Below are 18,753 nucleotides of genomic sequence, written 5' to 3' on the forward strand. Positions count from 1 at the left end.
CATTATCATGACTGTTACAAACCAGTTTGCTCCTTTAGTTTTACTGGTGGATACCACATCACACTAGTCTGCATTGCCTGAATCTGTTCTAAGAGCACAGAAAAAGTGCAAAGGCAGAGGCTCTTTTTTCACTTCAGATTCCATCATAAGCTCTCATAAAGCCATTAATGCTTTCCCAACTTTTAATGGTTCAACATTGATTTTTATTACATATAAAAGTGGTCCTGCAGGTTTTAGACTTTCCTTTTTTCCCCCTCACTTTTTTCATTACTTGGTAAACGACAATTTGACTATCTGAAATTTAATTTATACAAATTTTAGGTGAATATGCTTTTAAGAAAATTTTCCTTTCTGTGTTGACTTTCTCATTTCAAGAAAGTCCTCTGAAACTGAATCCAAATGATTTTTTGTGGCACTTTATAAATGATTCTTAGAAATAGTCCAAAGAAAAAGGCCAGAAAAGCAGAAAATTATGCCATTGGGTTCTTCCAAGCATCTTACCTCTTTTGATAAATACTGCATCAAAGCTTACCCTATAAGGCAAACAGTTTCCCTGCTCTTGAGTGCTGTGGTTTTAGTTTGTTTTTAACAGTTTCTCAATTGAGTCTGCCAGCAGGCCCATGATCTATCCAGCAGTGATAACAGTGTGCAATACACAACCTTTTTCTACACAGCTTCCCTGCCTTTCTTTCTGTGTCATAGCTGTCTCTGTATGCCATTGGGCAGAAATCCAAGCTTAAGGCTTTAGCCAGCTCCAAATTTCAGGTATTATTACTGCACCATTAAAAAGGTTCTAAATTTCAATTCTTCAACAGCTTCGGCATAAAAGACTGCATACTCTATCTCCATCTTTTAAACTAGTCTATTTCCCTTTATCTCCTCAAATAAATTACTAACAGACACAGGCTTCCCTCTTCTAAAGTGCAGTATACTCTGCTAATTATTTGTATAAAATAAATTGTAAAAGAAAAAATATTACCTAATTATCACTATTTTCTGCATTGCTTTAAAATTAGCTCTCATTTGCATTGCAGCAGAACCTGAGGGACCCCACAGGGAGCAGGGTATTATTGTGCTTATTGCTATAGGAACACAGAACAAGGATCAATCTCAGTCCTAAACAGCTATTAGCTGTGTCAGGCAAAAGGATTGTTCTACCTTGTTTAACAGATGCCGTAGCAAAGCACAGAGATTAAACAATTTGCTCAAGAAAATCCATGGCAGAACTGAACCCAGGTCTCTTAAATCTGAGCCAGATGTCCAGTTCAAAAGACATCCATTTGTCTTCCTTAGGATAAGTCACATTCTGTAAACATCTGTGTCTTATCTGCTGTCTCAGTGTACCCTGACTCAGCAGAGATTTCCTGTAGCTATCAATAAGAAAACCTTTCATTTCTGCTCTCTTCACACATGAAAACTTTGAAACTTCAGGGCATTCAGATTGTGGAATTTAAAAAAAAATAAAAGTAGACTTGCTGTTGCCATAGCCAGAGTTTCATGTCTGACAGAAAAAACTGGCACAAACATAATTCACATTCATTGCTGTAAACAAGATGTAATGGAGCAGCCTTGCAGCAGCCATGACTGTCACTTATCATCATTGCTCTATTTCCATATAATTAATTCCTTGTGAAAGGTACCATTATAATAAAACAATTCACCATAATCTCTCAACCAGTGTTTCTGCCTGGAAACAACACGTCACAGTCAGGAGAATGGTTTCAGTTAACAACCCTCCCCTTGTTCTGTACCAGAGCCAACAAGCTCTGCATCAGCACTGCAACCAGCCAACCCACAATAATGAGCTTACTGGAAAGATCTGGAATAGAAACTAAACATGTAATTTCAAGATATTTTACAAACAGAGCAGGGACAGAAGAACACACAGTGGAATATGGGATATTTGTACCAGAGATATACGGGAGCTAGTTTATGACTCTATGTATGTTAAGCAGTGGGTCTTACACCATCCTCAACAGAGGACATTTTTGGTCAGGGTGAGTATTCAAGTATTTTTAAAGAAAACCTGGACTATGGGACTATTTTCTGAATTCATATTACCTGGAAGCTGATCTCCTCAAAGATAGGAGGGTCAATACTTTAAATTCGCTTATGATATTTTGGATAAAATCTTCTTTGATACCTCAACATAAACAGGAATAACATTATGTTTAAAATTTTTCTTGAGAGTGATGTATTGAAATACTTTGGTTAGAAATAGAAACATCAACAGAGTTACACTGCTACTTCTACATGTGTTAGTATATTTCTCTGTGCTCAGCCCTGTCCTGAATCATCTAAACATATCCTAAAAGGCCCCAGGGTGTCAGAGGGTTGAGGCATGAAATATCTGATAAATAAGGTCGGTTTGTTCAATCCTTTCCTTCTCAAGTCATAGAACAGGAAAAAGTGATCCTTTCAGACAGACAGAGTTTTTAGTAAAATGTCTAAATTAAAGTGTATTAAATCAGATTTTAATCCTTCCTAACTGAAACACCCTGAGCCCATGTTGTTTAGAAGGAAGTTTTACTAAAAGTCTTTTTGGACTGTGGCATTCAACAAGAAAAGTCCACCTGAAAGAATTAAAAAAAATCAGTGGGCAGAATAGCAAACAGATACAAGCACAGCACTGTGATTTCTTTTGTTAGCCACAGGGAAGAACAGAAAAAGACATCCTTCTGCTTCTGTCAATGAAAGACTCTTACCCCAGAAAGTTAAGGCATCTTAAAAAAATGATGCATTTTTTATTTAAGGCATCTTAAAATAAAGTATGTTAATGGTTTCTTGTGCAAAGACACATTAGGAACTTCCATGCATCTCTGAAAAAAACTGTCACAGTATATTAATTGTGCCAGTCAATGTAATAAACTTAGGTGCAGCCTTAGTGACAAGAGGGTCCTGTTTTGAATCTTTGCAGTTATCTCTAACAGCTCAGACAGCAGGATGGTCTGAATGTTAAAACACTCCATGGGAAGGTGAAGAGTGCCTCAAGCAGAAGCAGGATTTGAATCTCAACCTCCATGACCCCAGCTCGCGCTTGCACTGTGATCCACTGGGAAAGGAGCCCCACCCTGTTGGGTTTCTCACATTACCATAGCACCTCCATGAAGGAAATATTTTAAAAAGTCATTCCCAAGCTCTGGGAGTCTAATGTATTTCTTGACTATTTTTTATGCTTATGTGTTATTATTAAAAGGGAGAAAACCAGACAAAATATAGAAGAATCCATTTGCCCAACTTACCAGTGCAGAAAACTCTATATTTCCTAAACATAAAGTAATAAATTTACAAGAATGTATATATTACGAGTTGGATTTATTAACATAACTGCTAATACAGAATTCTGTTTGACTACATAAAGCTGGGTCATGCATCATTCATTTGATGGCTAAAAGAAATAAAATTGAATAGCATTTTCTGATTTCTACTATTCAGTCAAATATACATAAACCTTTACTAGCAAAAATTATGGGAAAACCTATTTTATTTTCTACACAATATAGAATTTTGGAAACTTTCTGTAGTTCATCTATTTATTTGTTTTACAATTAATAATTTTTTTCTTTTTAAAATTTTCCCCAGTGTCTTTCAACAGCAGTTAGAATTGTAAACAGAGTCACCTCTCTTGAGACAAGTTGTACTTAATAAAAAAGAGCTAAATAAGTAATAATTTCTAAAAGAGCTATTCATATAAGGTCCAGAAGGGTCATAAAGGCTCTGCAAATCTCCTCATCCAAATTTTCTTCTCACAATATATTCAGCAATATTCTTCTTTTGTCTTGCTATGTAGAAAATGCAAAAATAAAACTTTCTTAATATTTTATTATTTGGAGTAGTAGCAAGTTATTTTACTTATTCTTGCCTATATACTCTATATACTCTATGGTCCTATATAAATAGCCATTCCTATATACCCCTATATACTCTGTACTATATACAATCTTGCCAGACATAAGAGCTTAGAAACACTTCCTAGTGTTATGGGAGGTAGACTTTGATTCTCACATCTGCTTGCTAATTCACAGAAAAGGATGTTTGAAGGAAAACAAAAATGTCTTTATCTCTTTCAGCTTATAACTGGATTTCACTAGCCTCGTTTACAGCAGTAGTGCCACAGAAGCTGAAATATGAGTTCAGTTTTGGAAATGTGGAAGTGGCAGCCCAGCAGATTTCTCTTTTGCAAAAGACCTTTCAAACTCCCTGTAGGAAACAAGACTTAAACACGGAGCGCTTAACATTTAAAGCTACAGTGGGTAAATAAGTTTGGACTTTAAAAAGCTGTGCATACTTTCACGTAATATTAAGAGCAATACTCCTTCAATGAAAAGTGATTGTCCATGAATAAAAGGCTATATGAATTTCTCTTGATGGCAATTTTCTCTGAAGCCATAAAATCTCTATCAAATGCAGACAAGCAAAGCAAGCTCCTTGCTAAATGTCAAGCAAATGGTCAAGTAACTGTAAACACAATTTGAAGAGGCTGCTGGGTATATGGTGCAATGCAACTATTTGGAACCCAGCACAGCCAGCAGTGTAAGATGGTACACAGTTACATGCATACATACATTTAAATACTGAAACCACCTAGCTCCCAAAGTTATTTCTTTTAATATTTATATGGGTTTAAATAGTGTTACTGATGGTTTTTTTCATTGAATTTTCACCTATCTTGCAGTTATATGAGAAGCTGTTGATGTCAAACAGGTTTGACATATCAGAAAAAATCTAACCACATAAAAAATGACGCTTTTAAAATTTTTTTTTCTTCCTATAGCCATTTATCATTCATTCCTCTTGTCAACACTTGACCCTTTATGTCACATTTCCTTTCACGCAGTGTCTTACTTTACTAAAATTATTAAGTCTCAATGAATTCTTCTGTCTTAGACAAAGAAAGAAAAAAAAATGCACATTAGCTGGGTTGCAGCTTCCTGAGATTTCAACACTGCCCATTCTCACTCAAAGACAGGAAAAAAGAGAAGTTTAATAAAAACAAGGGCTTTGTTTTTCAGTATATTTTAGACTGGTGTTTGTCTTTCATGATAAAGACAATCTCACTTTCGATTCTTATTCATGCTTTGGCTTGTTCTGCACTTCAACCCATGAGTTGGTACCAGTCTCTGCAATGTCTTTATTGTACAGATGAATACAACATGTTCGTTGGGGGCCATCAAATCCTTTCATAAATTTCATTAAATTTTATGCCAGCAAGTTGAAAGCTTCTCCTAAGCTTCAAGTAGAAGTGTCCATATTTCATCACCAAATCACCCAGTTCTTGATATGCAACTTCCTAAACTATCCATTCCTTCTATTCATTATTTTGCATGACTTTGGGAAATCCTGTAAAAAGACAGATAGATAAAAAAGTCTATCTGTCTGAAAGTAAAATCATGACATAGATCATGAGCTGTTTCTAGACTAGTAAACATTGAAGGACAATCAAAGAAGTTTCGTAGAGCAAAACAGCAGATGACAATGACATTGGTGAGGGGCTGGGAACACAAGCCCTATGAGGAGCTACTGAGGGAGCTGGGGTTGTTTAGCCCTGAGAAAAGGAGACCCAGAGGCGACCTTATCACTCTCTACAGCTACCTGAAAGATGTTTGTAGTCAGGTGGGGGTTGGTCTCTTTCTCCAGGCAGCACTGACAGAACCAGAGAACACAGCCTTAGGCTGCACCAAGGGAAACACAGGTTGGATATAATCGGAAAGGAGTTTTATGGAAAGAATGATGAAGTACTGGAATGGTCTGCCCAGGAAGGTGATGGAATCACCATCCCTGGATGTGTTTAAAAAAGATTGGATGTGGCATTTGGTGCCATGGTTTAGTTGAAATGTTAGGGCATGGATTGGACTCAATGATCTTGAAGGTCTCTCCCAACCTAGTCGTTCTGTGGTTCTGTGACCTGATGCCCACACTATCTGTGTTTCAGGCATTCTACTTCAACTGGCTGAAATGTGGTTTTGTGGACTGAAAACCCATGAGGACTATGTTAATTCTTTGAGTACATCTCCTGGTTCAGTTTCATCTGAAAATAATGAATTTTGCACACTTTAAGGTTTTATTTGATTGAACCAAACTCAGTCATCAGACAGAATCAGATTTGCTGCCAAAAATACAATTCTAATCTAACCCAAAAAAGCTGAAGGCAGTTTCCCCTCACATTTTTTGTTCATTATATACTTACTTATAGTAAGTTTGGTGATTCATGTTTTATTTTAAACTGAAAAAGGTTGTAAAAATATTCATTTATTCACACAGTGTGAAGTTTAAAACCCTTATATTTTGCTGATAGACTTTTCAGAATTAAATCCAGCAGTTCTAGGATTGGGTTTAAAAGCAAACAGCACATCTCAAACTTGGATGGAAACTTACATGGAAATCACCTCTAAGATGTTTGCACAGAAAGAAACACAGAATCACACTATTTTGAGTGACTGGCTTTCTGAAGATCATCTCATAACATCAGTGCCACAGAGCCTTTCCATAAAAAGCAATTCTGCTTCTATGTTATGATTATTAATACTGCTGTCAGTGGTTAAATGAGTTGCAAAGATATTTGCTTGTCAGTCTCAGAAATTGTGACTAATATGACTAATTCATAGGCTTAAAAGAAGTTGATCAATCTTTTAAAGAGTTCTTAATTTTTTCAAACTTTCAATTAAACTTTGCTCTAAGTAGCTTTTTAAAAAGTAACCCCAGAATTTAATGTATTTCCAGGTATGTTTTGCACTAGTAATTATTTAACATCAAAGACACAAAAACCTTGGAATATATATTCTTATGGTATTATAGCATTTTCTGTGTCACTGAACTGTGACAATAGATCAGAAGAATCTGATCTTGTCATTTTATCAAGTTCATGCTTTGATTTTTGAATATTTCACATTATTTTAGTGATGCATGTATGTGATTATCAGGGAAAAAATAGCACTTTAATGGACTTCTCCTCATGTTTTTTTAAGGTTAGAAATAAAATGCTATTGCTTATTAACACTGGGTGAGGACTGCTCCTTCCAGGGGGCTAAACTGACTAGACATCTCTTCAAATTTCATTAATTCCAGACAAAAAGAAATTTTCCAGTCCTATTTCAGCTTCTTACCTAAGTTCAGCTTTCTTTAAGCAGTGATTAAGGCCTGATAAAATTATGTGGTTTTAAAGAAAAGGCAGTAGAGAACCTAGAGTGCAGAATAAATACTACAGGAAATAAGGGGCTGGAGGAATAAGACAGAACAGCAATGCAGTTTATATATGGTCAGAAGTGAAAGAACATAAATCTGCTTTGAAGTGAAGGGCTGTATAATATCACCATTACGCAAGGACATGTAAACTATTTCTGAGCCATATGGGAAACAGAGAGCCTAAAATCCTCAGGAATACTGAAGAGATGTACTGCTCTTTACTTTCTGTAACTACAGAATATGAAATACCAGTGCCTCACTAGGAGATTACTAAGTTGAATTATCATTTTTTACCTACAATCAGAGGGCATCGACACCTATTCTTCATAAAAAGTGGAAGTCTGTCAATGTTGCAAATCTACAGGATATACCCAGCTAGTGAAGAATTCTAATGAAGAGAGAAACAATGTCCAGTTAGTATATATAACTGTATTTGGGTTCATTATCCCACATCTGGCTACTCTGGAATAGACAGTAGAAGATGAAAGAAAACAAAACATTGTCTAAAAATATGTGTTAAGACAGCACATTAAAGCCTAAGCACTGCACAAAAATAGAGATCCAGCACAATACATATTCTGTTTGTTAATTCACTCATCAAGCCTTTGTCCGCTTGATGTTAAAAATTCCTAAAATACAGTGTAGATAACACAGCTGGTAATGTTTAATTAAAATATTTCTTCTGCTTTGGTGGAATTTAATTCTCTATTGAATCATATTCAGAAACATCTCCTTTGCTGAGAAACAATCAGGAAAGGCAGGATTCCCAAGCGTGCACCCAGTTCCCCATACCTAAGAAAATATCAGAGATTATCTCAGTCTTATTGTCAGGAAATATACCACAGAAGCAAAAGACTTCAAAGCAGAATAATCAGGGAATAATCCTTTCCTCATGAGTCCCCTTCAGAAGGATGTGCTCAAGTTATTGTAGAATCTGCAATCAGTCCCCAAACGCCAGTGGGATAAGAATGGAAAATAACCAAGTTTTGCACATTTTAAAAGAATCAGAAAACTTTAGTAACTTAATTTGGATGACTACGAGAATTGGAGCTGAAGAGTTTCTATGATGTCACACAGCCAAAATTTGCCAAACTTACCACTGGCTAATTGCATACATGCACATAGAAGACTTTTTGCATAAATAGTTGAATGTGAGCCTATGTAGAAATCTGACGAAAGCAGAAAATACCACCTGCTTGAGTATTGCAATGCAGTATACCCTGCATTTCAGAACCCAAAGAATAGACAAATGTTTCTGAACTCCTTACAGGACAGACTTTGATCATCCAACACTAGTTGCACAGCAGTAGCAACTTGTGTAATCAGAGTTTAACCTCTTCCAAAAATTTTCTGAATTGCGCTAGCTGGTTTTTTTTTTTCAGTGGAAAACTTGGTAATCTCTTGCTCACTTAATAGCAAGTAAAAGGCCAGGAGGTCTGCTTTTGCCAAACACCTACAAATATTTTGACGTATTACTTCTCACAAACAGCACAGAAACAGTCTCCTCTCTATGTGGCTCCTTAACATTACAACAAATTTCTGCTGCAAAATGATTTAGCAGTAGTTTTTTTATATAACAAGCATAAATTTCTAAGATTCAAAAAATCATCATTTTGAAAAATTCTACCTAAGATATTTTAGACTTAGATAGAAAGACAGATGATGCAGCAGAAGCCTAGAAAACTTAAAAACAAATAGGATTTGACGTCTTTGTAAGACCAAACTTGATGTTAGATGAAAAATAACATTTGTGTGATAGGATTCTCAAAATCTAGTGAAAAATGAGCTGTAAGTTTAATTTTTTTTCCCAACCCCATCTTAAGTATCATAATTCTGGTTCTTGTGCAACCATCATAACAAGCTAACATCTATCTTTAAAAAAAGGCCTTGAATATGACCTTTAAAAAGACCTTGCAACTAATGCTGTTTCCAGTCTGTAAACAGCAGCCTACAAACCATCTTGACTTGAAAAAGCATAATGATTGAGAAGCTGTTTAAGAAGCTACAGAAAATTGTCAGAGCAAAGAAACAGATGCAAAAGAGTAGGCGGCAATCACTTAACTTATGGATTATAACCTTCAACCAATACTGCTTGAGCTTCTTAAAATGCAAGAAAAGTTATTTTCAAAGAGCAGACAAGTCCTTGATAAAGATTCCCTTTGACTCCAATCATCATTTTCCAGATCAGTGTTCTCCATAAACTGCAAGTTGGTCCTCTCTCTTCTTTAACAGCTACATGCCATTTTCTAAATTACATCAATGTCCTACTAGCAAGTTTCACAGATGGAATCCTGTCAAACATGTGATGACGATATTTGAAGCACAGCAGAATAAGAAAATATTTTTATCACAGATGTAATTGTTTCAGAAAACTATCTATGTCCTGGCATAAACTAGGCTAGTAAAAATATATTATTCACTGTGATGTTTTATCATTGCAGCACAAGACTCTGATTTATTAAAAAAGTATGCAGTCTGTCTGAGCTGGAGTTCATTTCTTATTTGCAGCCCTCACAGTGTACTTGACCTTAAATTAGTAGCTGTAGAGGTGCTGATAACACACCAGTGTTTTGGGTACTGCTGAGCAGCCCTGGCAGCACCAGCACTGTCTCTCCAAGATCCTGGAAGGGGACACAAATTAAGCAAAAGTGTATTTCATACCATATGAATACATATCAGCTCAGATATAAAAGCAGAGGGAGGGAGGAGGAATGGAGGGCATTTGTCATTGTCATTTTACAACGTTTGCCTTCCAGAACAACCACTACTTGTGCTGAAGCCCTGCTTCCTGGGAAGTGTCTGAACACCACTCACAGGTGGAAAGTAGAGATTTTTTTTGTTTTGTTTTCCTGTTGCTTATGCACACAAACTTTCCTTTTTATTTGTTTTCTTGCTTTAGTAAACTCTCTTGTCTCAATCTGCTGGTTTTTTTCCATCTTATTTTTTGCTCCCCTGTCCGACTGGAAAGGGAAGTGATAGAGAAGCATGGTGAGCATCTGAAATGCAGCCAAGGTCAACCCTGCAGTAATTTTTGGTACTCAGGATAGAGCATGAGGGAGGAACCAAAAAGACTGGCATGCACCAGAGCAGCTCTCTCACTCCCTCTGCAGTTGGATGTGGGAGAGAAAATATAATGAAGGGTTCACAAGTTGAGAAAAAGACTGGGAGGGATCACTCATCAAATAATGTCATGGGCAAAAGAAGCTCAAACTAGAGACATGAAATGAATTTATTACTAACAAGATCAGAACAGGATAATGAGAAGTAAAATAGGACCTTAAAAGTACTGCCTCCTTCCCCAGTGGCACACGGAGACTGGGAATGAGGGCTATGGTCAGTTCCTCACCTGAAGCTTCTCCCACTGCTCAGGGAGAGGAGTCCTTCAGCTGCTCCACCAAGAGATCTCTCCCACAGGAGACAGTTCTCTGTGAAGTTATCCAACATATAATTGATTATGACTCTCTGGGATCAGCTCTTCAGCTGGTTCTTGCCCCATGGTTCTCATCACCCACTCATGCAGTCCAAACTTCCTGAGTTTTCCTGTGAGGATGTTGTGATAGACAGTGTCAAAAGCCTTGCTGAAGGTAGACGATATCCACTGCTATTCCCTCATTCATCCAGGAACTTACTTCATCATAAAAGCTAATCATGTAGATCAGACATGATTTACCTTTAGTGAATCCATGCTGACTGCTCCTGATCATCTTCTTGTCATCCGTGTGGATAGAAATGGTCTCCAGAATGAGGTGATCCATCACCTTCCCAGAGACTGAGGTGAGGAACTGGAATTACACACAATATCTTGTCATGCAAGTACTCCATAGGTAATGTGATCATTGCTTATCTTGAAGTTAGAATATTAGTCCATACATGTGTCCAGAAATGGTGTCATTTCTATTTTCTTCTTTAAAAGAGGTATTAGACTTTCATCTTTCTTCCCTCAAACACCTCCCTTTTCTGCCTGGGAAGCCTTTCTGTAAAATGTGAATATTTTAATGAGTCCTTTTTTCCCAGCAGTTATCGAAATGGGATTTGTGTCTCTTTCAGCCTCTATAGTTAAAACTACCTGGATATTCTACATTAAACTTTGGGAAATATATATCTTAAATCTTCAAAGCATACAGCAGTATAACCATTGCCAGGGATAATTCTAGAAATAAGTCCACATTCTCTGTAATAGTATGGATTAGCACACAGGCTTATAGCCTAAATATAACATGATGAACTGTGTTTTTAATCATGGTGTATCTCATTCAAACAACCAGCTTTCAGTCTCTCTAAAAGGTGATGAATAGGAAGAAAGGAAATTAGTTCTTTTGAAACATAAATGTAATCAAAAAAAGTCCTCAGATTTCACTTTCTATTTATTGCCAAAGTACAATACCTCAGTGCAAGCACTAATCAAATGCTATTCATAAAGTAAAATGTAACCTTGGATTGTTCTACCAGAGAACTTCTCTAATTTCTGAGTTGTAGATGCATTATTCTGAGCATGAGAATAGAGGCCTAATGATAAACTCCTGCACATTAAGAAAAAAATATTTTAACACTGCTGGGATGTCTCAAACTTTCTCCAGGTAGCATGTCATTGCCAAAAAAAGCTAAGAGCAAAATAATTATATCACCTGTCATGAGAGCATGGAAATCAGACTCTATTTATTCAGAATCAGCTGTATTAAAAAAAATAACAGTTTAATTTAGGTAAGAGTTTAAAAACCCAAACAACTGAGGAATGGAAGCAAGTATATAAAGAAAACTTATGTCAATAAAAAGTAATTTTGATTTACAAGATTTTTCTTTCTGTATTAAGTTCTGTATCTTATCTATCTTGTGAGATTGAAACTAGACTTCCTCAACCCTGATTCAGAGAATGCTGATAACTATTTTTTGCATGTTATTTAAAGATGGACACCTCTCATGCAGCAGAAAGCAGTGATGAGAACATTACCTGTTTTTTTCTTTCACTGCACAGGAATTTCCATTTTTTTTTGCTCATTGTTTATAAAACTTCCCATATTTTATAACTGGTGGCAGTTTTTCACATAGTAACACTGTCATTTTAAGTCATATGCTTCCTGTTTTGATTGGTATACAAACAAGCATTCACTTTCTTAAACCCCATTTTAAGAAAATATAAAAAAATAATATTTCTTGACAGTGTTACAATTTCAGAATCACATGACTGGACTAATTTCCTTACTGTTACTACAAAGACAAAAAAAGAAGCAATACATTGTGAAATTGGGGTTAGGTCTTTAGAAGAAGGACCTCTGCATTTTTTTTCATCACAGCAAAATTTTTGATAACACCAGTTGAAATTATTGGCTCTTCTTGACCTCAATATCTGACAATAAGCAAGCATCACATCAAGAAAACTAAACTACTTCTCTGAGATTATATAAAATTAAAAGTACTGCAACAGAGAGACATAAATTCAGTTAAAAGAATTTTCTTACAAGTGCTGATTTTGCAAATATAAACTTTGACTGAAACATAAAATGACATTTCTCATTAAAATATTTGGTTTCATTTTAGATAGACTAATGAGTTTTAATTAATAAACAATATTTGAAGACATTCAAATGAGGATTTTACTGAAATAATTATGAAAGTAACATTCAGCTTTCTGGCTTTAAGATAAAGATATGCTACTCATTCTGAATAGCGACTGAGTAATTAGAAGTGGTGTCATATTTTGGGTACGTGTTCATTTTGTTTACAGATTTATTCATGTAACTGAGAGAATACCAAGATTCAGTTTCAAATTCAGGAGGAATAGGCAAAAGTAGTCAGCATACTCACAAAACTTAAACCCTCCTTGTCAGAAAAAGCCACTTCTTTTCTTTGAACTGTCAGTTGAGGGAGCAGCAAAACATATTAGGTCTCTCAAAATGAAATTCAGGACACCAGTTGCTGATGTTCTTTTAAGAAAATATCTTGGAATTTGCTGGAAGTTCATCCCTATCTTTCTCACTTTGCTTGTATATTATTCTATTTTATTCCACACAATCTCTGCATTTTAAATGCCCAAAATCCTTTATGGGGAAGGCTAGTCACTGTAAGATTAAGCCTTTGAAATCTCTAATTTAATCTCTAATGATTAAATCTCTAATCACCTAATCTCAGGTGCATGACCTGACATATTAAAACAGCTGCTTGGCACCCTCCTATATCTGAATTAAAAGATATTGATGCCTTAAGTTTTTAGCTTTTACGTTTTTCAAATCCTGTACTGCATTAGTGTATAACTCTGAACTCCATACAGAGTATTTGTAAGCTCTCTTCACAGTGTGGTCAGACAAAACAATCCTTCCAGGCCTGAGGACCAAGGACACCCTCTGCCTCAGGCCTGAAAAGTATAAAAAAAAGTGAGCTGGGGGGATGAAAGCAAACCAGGGGACTATGACTTCATTACCTGAAGCTACAATTGAACAATTAACCTCTGATATGCAGATAGACCAAACTTACATCTGTCTGAAAAACCTGTGACCCATGTCCATCTTGGATGTAGCCTCTGTGAGGCTTTTGCACTGCCCAAGGTGAATCAGCTGAAGGCCTTTAATGAATACCCACTTTATTCTCTTAACTCTGTCTAGCCTCTGTTTGAAGTATCCCCTCCAAGGCATCAATCCAATACATCCCTCAAGCTTTGGCTACTCACAATTTTTCATCACTTCACTGAAAAAAAATAATTCTGGTAGCCTCAACAATTTATTGTTTAAGGACAGAATATCTGTATCATTGCATTAGAAATTTGAGTAAAAAATTGCTTTACCAAAAATGCACTGTAAGCAGTTCAGAGAAGAATCACAGCTTCTTTATTCCTGACTTTGTTGTTACTATGTAATATCGAGAGAAATTCCCTTAGTTTTCCCAGTACAGAAATAAAAAGGTAAGCAGTCATGTGTGACTCCTTCATTACTGTCAAACAACTAAAGAAGCAAAATCAATACTAAGATCACAAAAACTTTTTGTACTTACTTTTCCTGAAAGCAAATAAGGTTAGCTAGCATAACCAGATTTCTGCATACATGAACAAGCAAAAAAAGAAGATACACACGTGTGCAAAACCAAAACAGAACAAAAAAAAAAACAAAACCAAACAACCAATCAAAAAAAATCTCAAAACCAAAAAACCCACAAAAACACACAGACCATTCTGTTCCACTTCCCATTCACCTATTTTCCATTGTCTTTCCAGTCTACTGTAAATCAGTATAGTATCCTTTTTAGTCTGGTCCAGAAGACAGAAATTAATGTATAGAAGAAATAATGTAAAAAGGAGTCAGACAGAAAGAAAACAAAAAAGAAAGAAGTAAAGAAACAATAGAGAAATCTTGTAAAAGAAGACAAAATTAGTGGAAGGTAGATATGTCAGTCAGAAAGAAAAGCAGGAACTGTGACACTCTAGTAGCTAATGAGTCTTTGTAGCAGCAAAACTACATTGAGTTATTCTCAGTTTGGATATTCTAAGTCAGGGGATGAAAACAAGCAGTATTTTGTCAGGAATCTTGTAAGATTACATGCTTTAAGACATGTAATTTTCTATGTCTTAATAAGTCCTTGTGCTTATGGAGCTAAAAAGAAAGCACATGAAACATCCTGAAACATTTCCTTCTTTTCTGGGTAAACTAGAAATTATATTTTCCCCTGAGCAGAGTGCAATACTTCGCAAGGTGATTAGGACATTTTTTAGAAGACCCCAATGACCCTGCCACAGTTATTCATTTAAAATTCATAACTCAAAGCCTGAATCTAGACTTATAGAAGGTAAGTAATATAGAATACAATTATGATCCTACTGTGAAAATGAGAAAAATGTTGTCCATTAGACTAAATCTTTAATCTTTCCATCACTGAAAGTTTTTTTTCTCCATAATTCAATTATAGATTTCTAAGTGAAATGATGTTCAGTTTCAGCAAAAGGTCATATATCCTTTCTGCTTTCTGACACCCATTTCATACTTGCTCTTAAATTTTCCCATTCATATGGTTCCTAGCTTGGAAATTGTAGCTTGCTTACTTCACCATTCATTGTTTTTCAAAACTACACACTCAAGTAATCTTTACACAAATAAATTCATAGTTAATGAAAAAAATTCTTTAAAGTGAATATCAAAATCCCCATAATAGAAAGTGTGGGGTCCGGCTGTTTGTCTCTGTCCCCACACACGCTTAGGATGGTTCTGGCAGGCTGTGTCTCAAAAGATGGGTCTGGACTCCAGTGTTTTTCGGTCTTCAGAATTGTTTATTATATCTTATTTGTAAAGTCCCCTCTCTGCCCGACTGGGATCTGACCAGCATGGCAGCCAAAGGCACTCTGGCCACCCCCAAGGTGGGCACATCTTTTATAACAAAAACTACGTATATCATATTTACCTTTTATCCCCAATACCTATCACCCTCGTCACCGGATACACTCTCGTCCCAGACCAATCCCCAAGTGCCAACACCACAGCAGAAGATGGATGACAAGAAGAAGAAAGAAGAGTCTTGTGACCTGCCTTGTTTCCTCCATCTTGTCTCCATAACCCCCCTGTACAAAAACCCCAAAATCTGTAATTTACCCTATAACTACATTTTCCCTTCATCATTCACACCCGGGTAATTCCCACAGGTTCCATCTCCTCATACATCGGTGGCACATCCCTAGATGGATCAAAATCAAGCCACCAAGTGCTTTTGGCAACATTCCAAGACCCCCGAGCCCCCCAAGGGTTCTCTCAGTAGCTCTGGACATCAGGAGTGATGTGCTGGGTTCCCACAAGAAAGGATACCTTATGGACACTTGTATGAAGGTACTGTTTTTCTGATCAAACTTGAAGTGTCTAAGGGTGGACACACACAAGACTTGGTTTTGACTTCAAATACATATTCCTGCAAATCATAGAAAATAAATACTTTCAAGAATCATTTCCAGCTGCTTTTTAGTACCTTAAAAATGCTTTTTCCTCCTTTTTTGCTTTCCCTTCAGATCCATCTCCCCAATCAGGAAGGTCTCAATTCCTATATTATTTTAGGCATGTACTGCAACTACAGCCTTCTAAAACCATCATTGTGATGGCAAGAAGTTAATCAGCTGTTGACAGTGTGTGAACTGCCACCGCTCTCTGAGTTTTCTCTATGTATTTTTTCCTATAAAGGGCTTTATGAGGACAGAGAAATAGAGGCCAGGTACAGCAGTGGAGGCTCTGAAGAATAGAGACACAGTGTCAAGGGAAGAGGAGTAAGGACATGAGAACTTAAGAAAGAAGGCACTGATTTGTGCCCATGGCTATAAAACATCTACTAATGATTTCAGGGGTTTTGTTGTGGGTCTTTTGGCTTTTTGTGTTTCTTAAAGAAGAAGACCCAGAAGCGGTCAAAAGCAGTTCTCAGTGCAACAACAACAACAACAACACCCCAAAAAAAAAAAAAAAAAAACACCAAACTAAAAAACCCCAAAAACCCCAAATAACCCAAAAAACCAAAAAAACCAAAACCAAAAGTAAAAGACATAAAATTCTCATATAACCTGGAGCTAAAAAACAATGAAGTACTAGATAGCTGCAAAAGCATGTTAGGAAACATAAAAGTGACCCCAAGTATAAGCCAAGTATATAAGAAGAAAACTACAACAATAAGATACATCATATTCCTCACAATAAAGTATTGCAGAGACTGCTGACCTACAGTGTTGCCCTTTCCAGCAGTCTGAAGCTACCAATGAGCTACTGAAGCATTTTATATTTTCATAATTGCTAAATGTCTGATTTTATTTGTGTCACCATTTCCATTTCAATGTAACCAATACAGGAATCCTATTACAAATATTACCTTTTTTCACTGAAATTTTTCCTCATTTAAAGGCTAAGTTTCTAACAGCTTACCACATTAAATATTTTCAGTTGATACCCTACTTAAATAGAGATTGATATATTTCTCCCTTGAGAAAAAATCTTGAAGGCTTTTATTTTACATTATTCACACCTGCACAAAACATGGCATTGCCTAATTTATACAAAATTCACAGTCCTGTGTTTCTCTAAAAAAAAAAAAAAAGAATAAGACCATCTTCACTTTGAGCAACCTGGTTTAGCTAAAGCATCCCTGCCCACAGTATAGTGATTGGAACTGGAGCATATTTAAAGTCCCTTCCAACCCAAACCATTCCATGATTCTGCAATTCAGAGTTTGCTTTGAATGAAACAAATGAATAATGTTCTTAATAATGAATAAATGTGGTATGTTAAGAGGCAAAAATTCTCTTTGTGAATGGAATCAGCTGCCAGTAGCAGAAAGTGAAAGAAATAGTTTAGAAGCTACAGCAAGTACCTCATGTACTCCTGAGGCAAATGGCATTTTTGAGTTCTGCAAATACTGCTACAAATAACCTTATTGAAAAGGCAGAGAGAGAGCTCTCAATACATCTTTTAACTTTATGAAAAATAATTTCATTTTATTCTCCCCAAATGAAAGAGGGTTTATTTGTTTTTCTTTCTTTCCTAAAAATGCTATTTCTGTTTAGACAAATGCTAGTGTAATGAGAAACAAGAATAAATAAAAGAAAAATAACTACTCAAGAATAGAAAAAATATTCTACTTACTTGAAATGCTTCTTTTTGCTGACTGTTTAATGTCAATATGTAGATGTTGTGCTTAAAATGAAATTATTATATTAAGAAGAAATAACAGAGTTTCAGGAAAAAAGAGTTCTTAGATATTTTACAAGAGAAGCACATGTTTTCAGGGGAAGATGGAATGAGAAAGAAAAACACATTATTTAAGAAAATTTCAGATGAAGTAAAAACAACTTGTAATTTCCATTGCAAGTGCCACCAAGATGACAGAATTTTAAATATTTCCCAATTTTTAAATTTTGTTTTGAAAAATATCCTTCCTATGCTACCCCAAGAGAAAGAAAATGTCATTGAATCATAACATTCAGAATCTTATACAGTGCAAAAGAACTCTTGTGTAGAGTTCTATAAGTAATTCAGTCTACTCAATTTCCTTTTACTCAAGGTAAACATTTTTTTTTCAGCTCCACCTAAAATTCGGCTTCTGAGAATTTTAGCTAACTTCTGAATATGCTGCAACTTCTTATTAGGGGGTAGGACTTCCATGAAAATGAAAGCTTGTTGTATTCAGGTTTATCTTGCCTTCAGTACTAGAGTGGGAAGGGGTATTCTAGCCACGTGAGCCAAGCACTGGAACAGCATTTCCTCTGCAGCTGGGGTGTGATTTAATGCCAAGGAGCTCTGGGAAGGCTATCTAACCATCTAACCAAGGGCTCTGCTATTGCAGTGCCTGAGTCCACTGACAACAGTCTCCTTCTGTCATGCTGGGGGTGCAGTTGTCAGTCAGCCAGCGCACAAAGTCAGCACAGAAAAGGGCCAGGAGCTGAGCCGAGGGTGGTGACCACAGCCTGGAGAGCAGCAGTGACTTGCCACAGTTCACAGACCCAGGACCAACTCTGAAGAAACAGTCCCTGGCCCATCAGAGGCCTCCACCCAGATCTCCTAAGAGAAAATACACATCCAGGGCTGTAGGGTTGCCTGGGGGCCCCTTGCTGGATCAGGCGCAAGGTAG

This window comes from Serinus canaria, chromosome 1, assembly GCF_022539315.1.
Source record: "Serinus canaria isolate serCan28SL12 chromosome 1, serCan2020, whole genome shotgun sequence".
Taxonomy (NCBI): domain Eukaryota; kingdom Metazoa; phylum Chordata; class Aves; order Passeriformes; family Fringillidae; genus Serinus; species Serinus canaria.